At 39.9% G+C, this 15,016-nt stretch overlaps 1 protein-coding gene across 1 annotated transcript in view; it reads right to left on the reverse strand.

Annotated features, from left to right (window-relative positions):
• Nucleotides 1–15,016, reverse strand: part of RHOJ (ras homolog family member J) — a 743,814-nt gene that overhangs the window by 95,621 nt on the left and 633,177 nt on the right. The window lies entirely within an intron of this gene.

The following is a 15,016-nucleotide window of genomic DNA, read 5'->3' on the forward strand; positions in this document are numbered from 1 at the left end:
AATTCAGATAATATCCAGAGAACACAGTATGTTAGAAAAGCTGAATTATGAAATGCACATATAGCAGAAGGGAAAAACAGGATAGTGATATTTGTGCATTTCAGACATAATCACCTAGCAACTTTAGCATACTCAGCCACAGCCACTTTTTCCCATTTTTTTGCACATGGGGTTGGGGTGTTACTTCATTTGTGAAAATCATCTAGAGCCAAGGTTCACACCTCCAGATGGCTAGCCTTGTCACAGTTGTTCTTCCAAACCACACACTCACATGCACACTTACACCATGGGCCATTTTAGAGGGTCCATTTCATCAATTGCATGTCTATGGAATGTGGGAGGAAACCCATGTGAATACAGGTAGGACATACATACTGTGCACAGAATGCACCCCAGACAAGAAATCCAACCAGAGAAGCTCTTGCTGTGAGGTGACAATGCTATCTGCTTTGCCACTATGCTGCCTGCAAATGACAGAGCAATGTATGTGCAATACCAGCAGCATGTGGCAAAGCTGCACATTTTATGTGCACTGCCAAAACCAACACTGTTACATTACACTGCACTCACTTGGCAGAAGACAATAAGCATATCTAGTCTGCCTCTTAAGTGCATTTATCATTCCATCTCTCCCCTCCTTCATCCCTTCTCTACCTCTTATGTGTCCACTTGAATGTGTGTGTGGATTCTCTTCTCACTATCCGTTCCCACAGTACATACCATGAGTTCACAATGTTTGCTGTGAAGAAATACTTTCACAGATGTAGGAAATTGTTTATCCTTAAAAATCTACTCTTTGTATACCTGCTTTCTTCCTCTGTCCTTCCTGCTCACGGTAAGCCACCCCCCCGATATGATATTGTCACATCATGTCCCACTGTCTCCTTTGGTGCCTAGTGAAAACTCCAGCTTCTTTAGTCTCAGGTCACAGCTTTTCCAGTCTATGTCATATACTGTTTTTTTTTTTTTTTTTTTTTGTGGCTTTCCTCTGTACTTCTTTTAGCAGCTCAATGTCCCTCCTCTTGTATGACCCCCAGAAGTATGCACAGCACAGTACTCAATGTGTGTTCTCGTACATGAACAGCAGAAGTGTTACATCCTTGTTTCTGGGGGTCTATCCCCTGAGGATATACACTAACATTCTGTTTGTTGTTACCAGTGCTCTTTCATGGTCCTCCAGCTGATCAGTCCATGTGTGGTCAGTACTACCAGAACTTTTGTTGTTCTTCTACTAAAATGTGAGTTCTACCAAACAATGCTTCACAGCACGGTTTGTGTGGTGCTGGTATAGTACTGTGCAACCATCTGCAGTAAACTTGAACTGTGACAGCTCAACCACTTGTTCAGCCTTTGAAAGTCCTTCATTAGACTCTTCCCACATTGTCTAGGGGTGCAACTACATTTGTGAAAAGACTGACCTCCCTCATGTATTTTGTTCTCTCAGATACATCTGAAACAGGCACACTACGACAAAAACATGCTAAACTGCACTAGTCAGGTCATTTACTCCTGAACTGTTCCTTTCAGCAAAGTCCTCTGTGTTCTACCAGTTAACCAGGTTATAGTCCTGTTCTTATTTTTTTACTTTTGTATTTTTCTACATTTGTGTACTAACCTGTTTTGTTTGTATTTTCTTGAAATTTTTATTAATTTGCAAAACTAATGCTAGTAGCTCATCTATAAATTTAAATTAATATTACTAGTATCAAATGTTTGTTAAAACTGAGAGACTTTTATGGAATGCAATGTATGTTATTTTAGAATGCCTGTTGTTTTTTTTTATGTTTTTTTATTGTTTATTTTATTTATTCATTTATTTAAAATGTGTTTACCGGGAAAGTCTGAGTGGGACTGAGCCCATTTTCAGCGGAGTCCCAGAGAAAAATGCTCCAGATGCAGGTCTTTAGAATGCAGGAGGAAACTGGAGCACCTGGAGGAAACCCAAGCAAATGCAGGGAGGACATGGTGACTCCACACAGAAGGCACCCCAGCTGAGAATTGAACTGGAGAACCTCTTGCTGTGAGGTGACAATGCTAACCTCTGCACCACTGTGCCTCCCATTATTGGTCCTTTTTTGATTGGTTTTGCATTTATGTCACTTGGTGTATTCATTTTGTAGTTCTAAAGAAGTGTCATTTCATTTTGCAGACAAAATCACTTAGTTGTGTAGTCCAGAGATGTGTTGTTGACAGATAAAATCCTAACTACATACCAGACATCTTGGGTTTGATTAGTGGTCTGGGTGTTTGAGGTTCTGGCAGGGAGGGATGGGTATGCCTATCCCATTGGGACAGACATTCATCTTGGGCCTCCTTGGGGGGTGGGTGGCTATAAAGCGGGAAGAAGACCTCAGTCAGTACTGGGATGAATGTAGAGGAGAGGGGAGGGACAAGAAAATATGTCATAATGTAAAAATCCATTCCCTTCACAGAAGCTGTTTACCAGTGAGACCCTCCAGGACCCGTTAAGTTTCATGTTGGCTGCAGCCTGAAAATTAGTGTTAGTGTAGGGGATGAAGGGAGGAGCTGAAAGACCTGGAGATGGATGGATGGAGTCACTGGAGTAGATATCTGGAGGTACAAAGCAAGGGGGAGAAGGAAGGATCCCCCAAAAAAGTGGTTAGGTGTATTGGAAAAAATGGTCTTTATTTTGAAAAATATGTGTAATATGTGTAAATTCCAGGGTCTATGTTTTCATATCCTAGGAAGCGCAATCTCACTGGATTTGAAAATTGTCTGCATACAACACAATACGACAATGACTAAAACAATGTTGTCTTTATTCTCATTCTTCCATCTGTTTTTTTTCTGTACAGTACTATTTATGAGACATTAAACAGACAAGACCTCTCTCTTACAACCCAGATTAGACACACAAGGTGAAAAGAAGTCATTTAGGTCAAGATCTATTTTGCAGACTAAATTTCATCATACATTTCCCAAAATATAAAACAAAGAAGAGTGGCTCTTTCACAGTCTAGTACCTGATAGTCCTGAACTATTACAAAATGTCACTAAAATTTAACAGTGGTACTATAGAACATAATGAGTACCTAGACATGTATCTGTAGTCCTGCACTTGATCTTAAAGGAGGAGGGCTGAGAAAACAGCACGCTAGAAAGGTCCTCTCAGAAAGATGTCAGAATTCTCAAAAAATCCCAAAGGACATTTGCAAGTTGTGAAGATTTTTCTGAAAACCCTGCTCTAATGATATTATAAATGCCTCTTCATCATGCAACAATCTTATACACACTACTAGTTCTGTATTACTGAAATAATGCTTTATATTTTATTAATTTAACGGTAATACCTCTGTTGTACTTTAAATACTAATTGTTACCACATTCTAGTATAGGCCAACAAAAGCTCATCCTGCACTGAAGGTGAAACACAAACATTTGAGAAAAAAGAAAGTTCAATCACAATAACGTGCAGGACTTGGATTCTAACAGGAGCACTTCAGATGCAGAACCCCTCATTTGTTCTGTAGGATAATGTCAAATGCAGAGTTTTTAAAGGAAGGTGAAAATGAAGGCTTTTAATATGGTTAATGGCATTAATCAACTAGCAATGGACCTACTAAAAGTCTCCAAACTTAAACGAAAATAAGCTGAGTCAGCTCAGTGCCACCTGGGTATAAGCCATGGCTGTGTCCCATGTGATACATGATCGAGTAGTTCCATGGGTGCTCAATGTGACACTAGGCTTTGCTAAATGTCACTTCTCCTTGTGTTCCCTAGTTAATCACTGCTCTATCACAGACAGGCAATATAAATCCTGATCCAACCCACCTCTAATCAGGTAGATATGAAAAAGGAAGATAAACCATTTGGACACAATGATGCAGTGAAACAACCAAGTATGTTATCTGTTTGCCTCAATGGCTGGTAAGAAATGAGAAGGGATAGTGTCTGTTCATGCCTCTTTTGAGATAGTGATATCACTGCTGCCACATTCATCAGTCAACAACAGTTAGACATACTAATGCACCACTCAATAGACTAATGGTCAACTAGCTCTTGGGTGACAGAATTTGCAATGTCATCAAGACGTTTAGAGTCCTTCACCCCAAATATGCATATGACCTGGTCACTGTACTTGTTGGAGTGAACTACCCTAATTCCTTCATTCATTTATGCACTTATTTGATATTTAGTAACCAGGTAGTTGGGCTTGTCTGAAGACTCTTTTCAGCAATGACATGGACACAAAGGCATACAAATAACTGTCATGTACTACAACCATTAAATGTGTGAAAACAGGTAAAATTTCATAACATAGTTAAAAAGTGAAGTATATTGCAAAAAAACGCTAAGCACAGGAGTAAAATGAAACAGTGGTTATGACCAGCTGTTGTCAATTTAAAGCAGAAGGTTAACAAATTTAAATTTGCAGTGTTTATACAAAATTAAATACAGTCTCCAGTGGTAGAAATAATTTGCTAAGTGTAGTCAAGGTTTTGGTTATATATCCTAACCATTATTTTCAAAGCATTTACAGGAAATCTCTTGATGGAGATGCTTGGAAAGTGGTGCCTTGAATTATTTTGAGATAGTTTTGGCACTTTATTTCAAAGGGGAGACATTTCAAAATGCTGGGCCAAGTCTAGAGAAATCACATTCTCCAATTATAGCTTTAAGGGAGTGAGGTAGCCAAAAGAAAGAGACTGTGAGAACTAGGGCACTTCTTTAGTAGTTTTGTTCTCTGAATGAAAGCATTCACTTCAGAGATGGAGAGTGACCCTCTTTTAGTATTTTTATATAGAGGTGTGCCTAAAGGAAAAGTGAATCTTTCGGTTATAGGGAGCCACCTGAGTCAGTTTAGTAAGTTGCTTTGGTGTTAATAAGTATCTACTAGTACAGCAGATCTAAATTTTATTTTCTGCTATTTGTATCTTATGTGTATTTTAGGTAGAGTCCATATTCCAATTTGGAGACCATGGCCTTCAATGCTCCTGCTTGGATAATATGAAGACAGATATGACCTGAGCTCTCCATGTGTCACTAAGTCTGGTTGCCTTAAGCAGTATCCTGTCATCGCCATAAATGATAACACAATACAAACAAAAATGACTCAACAATTAACTCAGTAATTGCTTGTTATTCAATGGGGATCAAATATGTCTCACTTTGGAGTGAAATGGTCAACACTCTTACCACCTTTGGCAGGGATGATGTACACCTCTCTCTAACCACACCTCTCTCTAACCACAGCTTCTGCATATCGGCAAAGATATTTTTTGTCCTTTTTTAAGCACAGTCACCCTCCTACACCTGCCACCCTAGCAGTTTCAAGTCAGGCTTATAATAATGCTGCACTGCTTTAGGATAGAAATATGAAAAAAAATTGTCCACACTCAAGACCTTCATAACTCTTGAAAACATGGACATTTGTATAACTATAGAAATATAGTCCCAATGTAGCAGTAATATGCCTACCATTCATGAGGACCTTCTGTTGACCATGGCTGTGTTTATATCTCTCAAACTCGTAGCACTAGAAATCTAGACAAAGGCAAAAATAATGTGGGGGCAAAGGTCCAAAAATAAGGACAAATTTTGAATACTACTCTTATAAACTTAGAAAGTTGCTGGAATAATAGGTTTTCAATTGACATGTATCGTCTGATGGATATAAAGTCTGAAACTAAAATGTCTGTCATAATTTAATGACTTTAATCCTAAATGATTTTCCAAAAAAACCCCACAAATTTTATAAGGAACTGACCAAAAATGGGAGGCAAAAGTCTGGGCATTTTGTGAAAATCTGGACATTTGAGCGGTATGGCTGTGTTATGGTGGGTATATCTGTATAATTATGGAATTCATAAATAAGGGTATTGCCAGCTTACAGTCCCATGACCCTATTCAGTCAGCTTTGTGAAGGGCTGATCCTGTCTATTTAACTTGGTTGACTTTTTCAAAAGTGTCACAGAGGCACTGCATGAAGGTAAATGCAGTACACAACTGCTTACCTAGGCCTAACCAAAGCTTTGGATACTATTCATCACTATGGCATTATTGATAAACTGAGCCAGCTAAACATAAACCCTTACATAACTCACTGAATAGCAAACTGGCTAACTGATAGAACATAATCAGTCAGAATTGATGGAATGCTTTCATCAACGTAGCTTATCACCTGTTGTGTCTCCCAGGGCTCTGTTCAGCATACACATCAATGACATCAGTCTTGACATCAAGGGTCTCTGGTTGACCAGGTTTTGTCAATGACTATAACTCAGGCCTGTCATCATCACTCCAGATGACGTTCATATTCTCCAAGAGGGTCTTACCCACATGAATTCATGGTGCCAGGGGAATGGACTGGAGAATAACATACAAATGTACTATTGTACTCTTTGGAAAATAAGAACTACCCTACACCTACCACATAAATGATCCCCCTCCACCACACACACACAAAGTGATAGTACTCTTAGAGACCTAGGCAAATTAGTGGACACTGACTTCTCCTTTTGGTAATATATCAACTGTTGTTAAGAAATCTTCCTACAAAGTCTACTAAATCACTAAAAGCATACCTCCCAGATCCAAGGAAGTTATTGTCCCATTCTACTCCATCAGGTGTATACTATTAGAATATAATGCTGTTTCTGCACTTATCTATGTAAGAATATGGCTGAACTAGAAAAATAAACAAAAAGCAAAAAACACAATGCTGCCTCAAAAAAAAAAAAAAAAATCTTGGGTATAAGCTCCATTAGCTGTAAAGAAGATGCAAAAGCTCCATCACTGTATTCTATGCCTTATAGACTCCTTCATGGCCATCTCTGCTTAACCTACACTCATCATCTTCTTTCGGCTGTTCCCGTTAGGGGTCGCCACAGCGGATCATCTGTTTCCATTTCTTCCTGTCTTCTGCATCTTGCTCTGTCACACCAACTGCCTGCATGTCCTCTCTCACCACATCCATAAACCTTATCTTAGGCCTTCCTCTTTTCCTCTTACCTGGCAGCTCCATCCTTAGCATCTTTTTCCCAATATACCCAGCATCCCTCCTCAGCACATGTCCAAACCAATGCAATCTCGCCTCTCTTGCTTTGTCTCCAAACTGTCCAACCTGAGCTGACCCTCTAATATACTGATTCCGAATCCTGTCCATCCTAGTCACACCCAGTGCAAAACTTAACATATTTAACTCTGCCACATCCAGCTCTGACTCCTGCCTTTTCGTCAATGCTACCGTCTCCAACCCATATAACATAGCTGGTCTCACTACCCTCTTGTAGACCTTCCCTTTCACTCTTACTGGTACCCGTCTGTCACAAATCACTCCTGACACTCTTCTCCACCCATTCCACCCTACCTGTACTCTCTTCATCACCTCTCTTCCACACTCACCATTACTCTGAACTGTTGATCCCAAGCACTTAAACCCATCCACCTTTACCAACTCTACTCCCTGCATCCTCACCATTCCTCTACCCTCCCTCTCATTTACACACATATATTCTGTCTTAGTCCTGCTGACCTTCATTCCTCTCCTCTCTAAAGCATATCTCCACCTCTCCAGGGTCTCCTCAACCTGGTCCCTACTCTCACTACAGATCTCAATGTCATCTGCAAACATCATAGTCCACGGGGCCTCCTGTCTGATCTCATCTGTCAACCTGTCCATCACCATTGCAAATAAGAAAGGGCTCCGAGCTAATCTTTGATGTAATCTCACCTCCACCTTAAACGTATCTGTCACTCCCACTGCAGTCCTCACCAATGTCACACTACCCTTGTACATATCCTGTACCACTCTTACATACTTCTCTGCCACTCCCGACTTCCTCATACAATACCACAACTCGTCTCTAGGCACACTGTCATATGCTTTCTCTAAGTCCACAAAGACACAATGCAACTCCTTCTGACCTTCTCTTTATTTCTCCAACAACACTCTCAGGGCAAATATTGCATCTGTAGTGCTCTTTCCTGGCATGAAACCATACTGCTGATCACTAATCATCACCTCCCTTCTTAACCTATCTTCCACTACTCTTTCCCATAACTTCAAGCTGTGACTGATCAATTGTATCCCTCTGTAGTTACTGCAGCTCTGCACATCACCCTTATTCTTAAAGATAGTTACCAAAACACTTTTTCTCCACTCTTCAGGCATCCTCTGACTTTCCAAAATTTCATTAAACAATCTGGTTAAAAATTCCACTGCCATTTCTCCTAAGCACCTCCATGCTTCCACTGGTATGTCATCTGGGCCAACAGCCTTTCCATTCTTCATCCTCTTCATAGCTGTCCTTACTTTCTCCTTACTAATCTGCTTCACTTCCTGATTCAGTATCACATCATCCACCCTTCTCTCTCTCTCTCTCTCATTCTCTTCATTCATCAGCCCTTCAAAGTACTCATTCCATCTACTCAACACACTCTCCTCACTTGTGAGTACGTTTCCCTCACTGTCCTTTATCACCCTTACCTGCTGCACATCTTTCCCAGCTCTGTCCCTCTGTCTAGCCAATTGGTACAGGTCACATACACAGCACGGCAACAACGTAAATGAATGAATGACTGGAGTGGAAGGCAAACACAATAACTCCACGGCTTGGACACAGTGCAAAAAGTTTATTACAACAGTTGTGTAATAAACTTTTTGCACTGTGTCCAAGCTGAGGAGTTATTGTGTTTGCCTTCCACTCCAGTCATTCATTCAATTGGTACAGGTCCTTTTCTCCCTCTTTAGTGTCCAATCTCTCATACAACTCTCTATATGCCTTATCCTTAGCCTTCACCACCTCTCTCTTTGCCATGCACCTCATCTCCTTATACTCATGTCTACTTTCTTCATCTCTTTGACAATCCCACTTCTTCTTCACCAGCCTCTTCCTCTGTATACTCTCCTGTACTTCCTCATTCCACCACCATGTCTCCTTGTCCTCCTTCCTCTGTCCAGATGTCACACCAAGCATAGCAGTCTCCCTTACTAGCTCTGCTGTAGTTACCCAGCTATTCAGTAACTCTTCATTGCCTCCCAGTGCCTGTCTTAACTCTTCACTGAACTCCACCTCACAATCACCCTTTTTTAACTTCCACCATTTAATCCTTGGCACTGCTTTCACACTCCTCCTCCGCTTCTTGATCACCATCATCCTACAGACCACCATTCTATGCTGCTTACCTACACTTTCCCCAGTCACCACTTTACAGTCTCCAATCTCCTTCAGACTGGCCCTCCTACATAGGATATAATCCACCTGTGTGCATCTTCCTCCACTCTTGTACATCACCCTATGCTCCTCCCTCTTCTTAAAATAGGTATTCACCACAGCCATGTCCATCCTTTTCACAAAATCCACAATCATCTGACCTTCTGCATTCCTCTCCTTAACACCATACCTACTCATCACTTCCTCATCCCCTCTGTTCACTTCACCAACATGCCCACTGAAGTCCGCTCCAATCACTAGTGTCTCACCCTTGGGTACACTCACCACCACTTCATCCAACTCACTCCAAAATGTTTCTTTCTCATCCATCGCACACCCAACTTGTGGAGCATATGCACTAACAACATTCATCATTACACCATCAATTTCAAGCTTCATAAATATCACTCTATCAGACACTCTCTTCACCTCCAAAACACTCTTGGCATACTGTTCCATTAGGATAACCCCTACCCTATTTCTTCTGCCATCCACACCATGATAGAACAATTTGAACCCACCTCCTATACACTTGGCCTTACTTCCCTTCCATCTGGTCTCTTGCATGCACAATATATCAACCTTCCTTCTCTCCATCATATCAGCTAGCTCTCTTCCTATACCAGTCATACTGCCAACATTCAAAGTTCCTACCCTCAGTACTACACTCCTAACCTTCCTCCTCTCTTCCTGCCTTCGGGCATGCCTTCCCCCTCCTCCTCTTCTTCGGCCAACAGTAGCCCAATTTCCACCAGCACCCTGTTGGCTAACAGTACTGGTGGCGGTCGTTGTTAACCCTGGCCTCGACTGATCCGGTTTGTAAATATGAAATGTTCTCTGCATCAGTAATTTGGCAGAGGTTTTACACCGGATGCCCTTCCTGATGCAACCCTCCCCATTTATCCGGGCTTGGGACCGGCATAAAGAAATGCACTGGCTTGTGCATCCCCAGTGGCTGGGTTCTGCTTAACCTACACTGCTGTTGATAATTCTATCCTGCCTGATTGCATCCATGCCCAGAAAACAGGCATCACCGCAAACACCCACTGTAGTGACATAAAGCCTTCGTCATAGCATAAAAAGAAAGTTGTTGGCAGGATAGATATCTCTCGCAAAGGACACCCTACATTTGGAATATGCTCCATTACAAACATAATGAAGGACCTGTCTGTAATTTAATTGAAATTAATGGATAGGGAACCATAAATTCACTGTGGGCCCAAGCCTTCAGTCCCTTATGGAAAACAAAAGCAGGTAAACTGCCATAGCTAGGCTCTTAATGGTCTTCAAGACAGACTGCACAGTATACACCTAAACCTAAGATAATGTCTGTCCCTGAAGTCTGATCACTGAAAATCCAGACACTGACTAATGTTTTCAGAAATACACACCAGGGTATCCTTTGTGGTTATTTACTACTGCAAATTAGCTAAAAGGGACTCATGATCATATAAACATATATGCTACAATATGTATGTAGTTTTAGAAGAAGTTACATGGAAAAGACAAAGTGAACTATAAATGACAAAACTGAATGAAGAAAGAAAATGCATCTCAGATGAATGTGTGGAAGCAACTTCAACACTCCTTTAACTGTGCTTTGCTGCCCTCTTGTGTTCTTTTTTGACAATGCAATGAAATGAGGCACATTTGGAAGTCTTTGGAAGCAGCTATGGAAGGAAATACTGGGTTCAGATGTATTACATATGCAATAAATACCTCCATGAATCCATGTGTTTGATAACGCATGCACTTGTAACTGTTGCAGAAACAAGGCATATCAGAAATAATAGTCATTACAAATTATATGTTATAAAATAAGCAATTTTAGAAATGCTGACTGTACTGATCAAGAAGGAAAGCTGCAAAACACTTAGAAAAAAATGTTTAACTAATAGAAGATGGGATTATTAGCTGTTTTATAATGTGATGTACATTTCTGACGTGGTGCAGATTGTCTAGTCTTTTTCTCTGTACTGATAATACCCATTAGTTAACCAGGTAGGTTGCTGGACACACAGTCCCTTTTCAGCAGTGATCCAGGAGCGACATCTGATTAAGTGACTTGCTCAAGGTCACACAGTGGGCAAGTGATGGCTAATGGAATTAAACCCTGTTCCACTGGAACTACAAGTCACAGTCTTAACCCTCTGTGCCAACTGCTAGACATACTACATTCAAAGATGTAGCTAGCCTGGTGTGCCCTAGGCAATGCACCCATTTGGCACCTTCACTTTCTGCTTAGAGTTGAGGAAAAAAATAAAATAATGAATGAAAACTCTTTGCTTACATCTCTGCTAAACTGTCACAAAGAAATATGATATCCACACTAACTAGCTTACAAATCAAACAGCACATGCTCATAAGGGCAAAGCTTGAAAATAATGATCATATAACAAATATCAGAGCAACTGACAAAACTTAGACATCTCTGACAGCATAACAAATCCCATACTGAAACAGGCAGACAAAAAAAAAAACTTTTACGGTAACCTCCATGGAAAAATATCATCACAACCCAAAAGTTTTCTGGTCATCACTGTAAACTCCTCTCCATAATGGTCAAACAAACACACTAACACTATCAACTAATAATAGCACCAACAACATTGCCACCCAGTTCAACAGCCACTTTATCCAAACAGTTTTAAGCTTCTGGCTACAACAAAATCAAACAACACTGCAGGAGATTCTATGTATTCCAATTATGTTATTGACCTTTGGAACAAGTAACCACTTCAACTAACCAAAAAACAAAACCAAAGGAAATCAAGCTGCTTTAATAAAATCCAAGGACAATTCCACAGTAAATAATTCCAGTAAGCACTTTCATCTGTAATAAGACTTCTTCAGACTGGAAGTTACATTCAAAACCTCACATTTGAACACTTTTATAAAAATCACATGACCGCATACTTTTTAACCTTTTGCGTTTCAAATACATAATAAAATCTTCTCTGTTGTTCAGACCAGGGGGTAGCAAGCACTAAGTCTAACCTGCCAACTATACTCCAGCCACCCCAAGCCATCATCTGGATTAAATGAATGTTCTAATTTTTTTAAAGAGTCCACTGCAAGGAATTTAAAGTTAACTTTATATGAACCATGTTTGTAATGCTTCCCCAGGGCATTCCTTTTATCTCCAATAGAAACTGCATATTTATGTTCATATATTCTTTCGTACAATTCTCTTGTAGTACTTCCTATGCAAAACAATTTACATTCTAAGCAAAAAGTGACATAAATTGCATACTTAGATTTGCATGAAAAGACCCCATTGATAGTTATTTTAACATTATTCAAAGTGCATTCTGTTTTTTCCGTGAACAAATAGTTACACATATTGCAGTTATAACACTTAAACATTCCATTTTGTCTGACCTGACTTTAGGTATATTCTACGTACTTTGAAAAAAAATGTTTAAACTTTTCCCTCTTTTTTGGATGAAGAGAGGCTTATGCCCTATTGTTTCTAGTAACTCAGTTTGACCCCCAAACAATTTCCAATTATTTATTATTTCTTTTATTCTCCCTGAGTCCACACTATTCACAACAGGCATTCTCACTTTATTTTCATTTTTATTTACTCTTTCTTTTCTGTTACTTGTACCTCTTTGAGTTGTAACTTTAGTTCTAATATCTGTGACTAATGTTTTTGGATAACCTCTTTGATAAAGTTTTTCACAAAAAGTTGTCATGTTCTACACCAAAATCTTCTTCCCTTTCTGTCAGGTCACTGATCCTTAACAACTCTCCTTTTACTGTATTTTCTTTGGTCTTTTTGGGGTGTATGCTACTATAATGTAAGTACATGTTATTTTGAACCTCTTTTTTAAAAAAAAATTTCCTAATTTGCACTTGTCCTTAAAGACAGTAACATCCAAGACATTTATTGTTGTTAAAATAAATTGGCAGGTAAATTCCAAAAATGTACACACACTGTTGATGTATGTCTTAAATTCACATAAGATCTCTTCAATTCCTCTCCAAATTAAGAAAATGGATAATGGAATTGCTTGATGTTATTCTTAATTATATTTTTTTCTCATTCAATAGTTTTTTTTTTCATCAAACAAATGGAGTGGCAATGGGGGCGGCAATGGCCCCCAGCTATGCCAATCTGTATATGTATGGGTGGGAAACCACTCATATATTACATAGTAAGTACCAAAATAACATTGTGGCAATGTATTGTTTTATTGACAATGTTTTCTTAATTTGGAGAGGAATGGAAGAGCTCTTATGTGAATTTAAGACATATATCAACAGTGTGTGTACATTTTTGGAATTTACCTGCCAATTTAGTTTAACAACAATACATTTCTTGGATGTAACTGTCTTTAAGGACAAGAGCAAATTAGGAACAAACATTTTTAAAAAAGAGGTTCAAAATAATATGTACTTACATTATAGTAGCATGCACCCCAAAAAGACCAAAGAAAATACAGTAAAAGGAGAGTTGTTAAGGATCAGTGACCTGACAGAAAGGGAAGAAGATTTTGGTATAGAAAGTGACAATTTTTGTGAAAATCTTTATCAAAGAGGTTATCCAAAAACATTAGTCACAGATATTAGAACTAAAGTTACAACTCAAAGAGGTTCAAGTAACAGAAAAGAGAGTAAATAAAAATGAAATAAAGCGAGACTGCATGTTGTGAATAGTTCATAGGTTCATAGGTTGATACTAGGCTATCAGCCCTAGGGCCTATACAAGCCTAGCCATAACAATTCTCTGGCTATTTCTTCCCACATTATTTACTTTCCTGGACCCCTGTCTAGCAGGGCGACTGACGTGATCCCTGGGGTGAATTTCCTTTCTCCCATCCAATCGTCAAGGTTCCTCTTGAAGAGGTCCAAAGAGGCACTCTGCTTTACATGTATGGGCAATCTATTCCAGAGTCTGGGGAGTCTCTGGGTCAGCAACCTATCCCTCCAGCATGTTTTGTTTATTGTGATGACAAGGTTTAGATCCCTGGAGCGTGTAGCTCTGAGGGATTGGAATTTCTTTAAGTGTAGCATGTCCAACAGCTCTGGGTTTGACATGGCCTTGTATGTTAAGCAGAGATCTCCTCTGAGTAGACGATATGCGACAGAGTATAGCTGGAGTTTTTTAAGGCGGTCAGCGTAGGGCATCTGCTTTAGGCCTGTGATTCTTTTAGTGAGGTATTTCTGAGGCCTTTCCAGTTGTTGCAGATGTCTTGAGAGGTACATACCAAATGGGGCGTTGCATTCTATAATGGGTCTAATGAGGGATGAGTACAGTGGGACAATGACCTCCTTTTTTCTGGATGAAAAGCCCTTCATGATGAGGTGTGCCACATAGAAGGATTTCCTGACTGTTGTGGTGATGTGGTTATCGAAGGTAAGACCACTGTCCACCTGTGTCCCTAAGTCTCTTATCACACTTTCTGTGTTTAGTGTACTGCCACCTATATGGTAATTCATGGATACATGTTTTTTCCCAAAGGGGTAACAATACATTTCTTGGCATTGAGCTTGAGCCCATGGCTCTGGCACCAAGCATCTGTTTCTGTAAGGCCCTTTTGTAGAGTACCCACATCATTTGGGGATTCAATAATGGCTCCCAGTTTGCAGTCATCTGCAAACTTTGTTAGCCAGAGTCCCTTAATGTTGACCCATACTTCAGAGAAGTAGATGCCAAACAAGAGCGGCCCCAGGACTGAACCCTGAGGTACTCCACTTGTCACTTGCCTGGAGCTGGATTTGGAGTCGGCTACTTTTACAGTGTGGGTTCTATCAGTAAGCCATTTAGCAACCCATTGGGTGACATAGAGATTAATGCCCAACTTAGTAAGTTTATCTATGATTCCAGAGTGGGG

Source organism: Protopterus annectens, chromosome 6.part0 (assembly GCF_019279795.1).
Source record: "Protopterus annectens isolate FY-2018-M chromosome 6.part0, PAN1.0, whole genome shotgun sequence".
Lineage (NCBI taxonomy): Eukaryota > Metazoa > Chordata > Ceratodontiformes > Protopteridae > Protopterus > Protopterus annectens.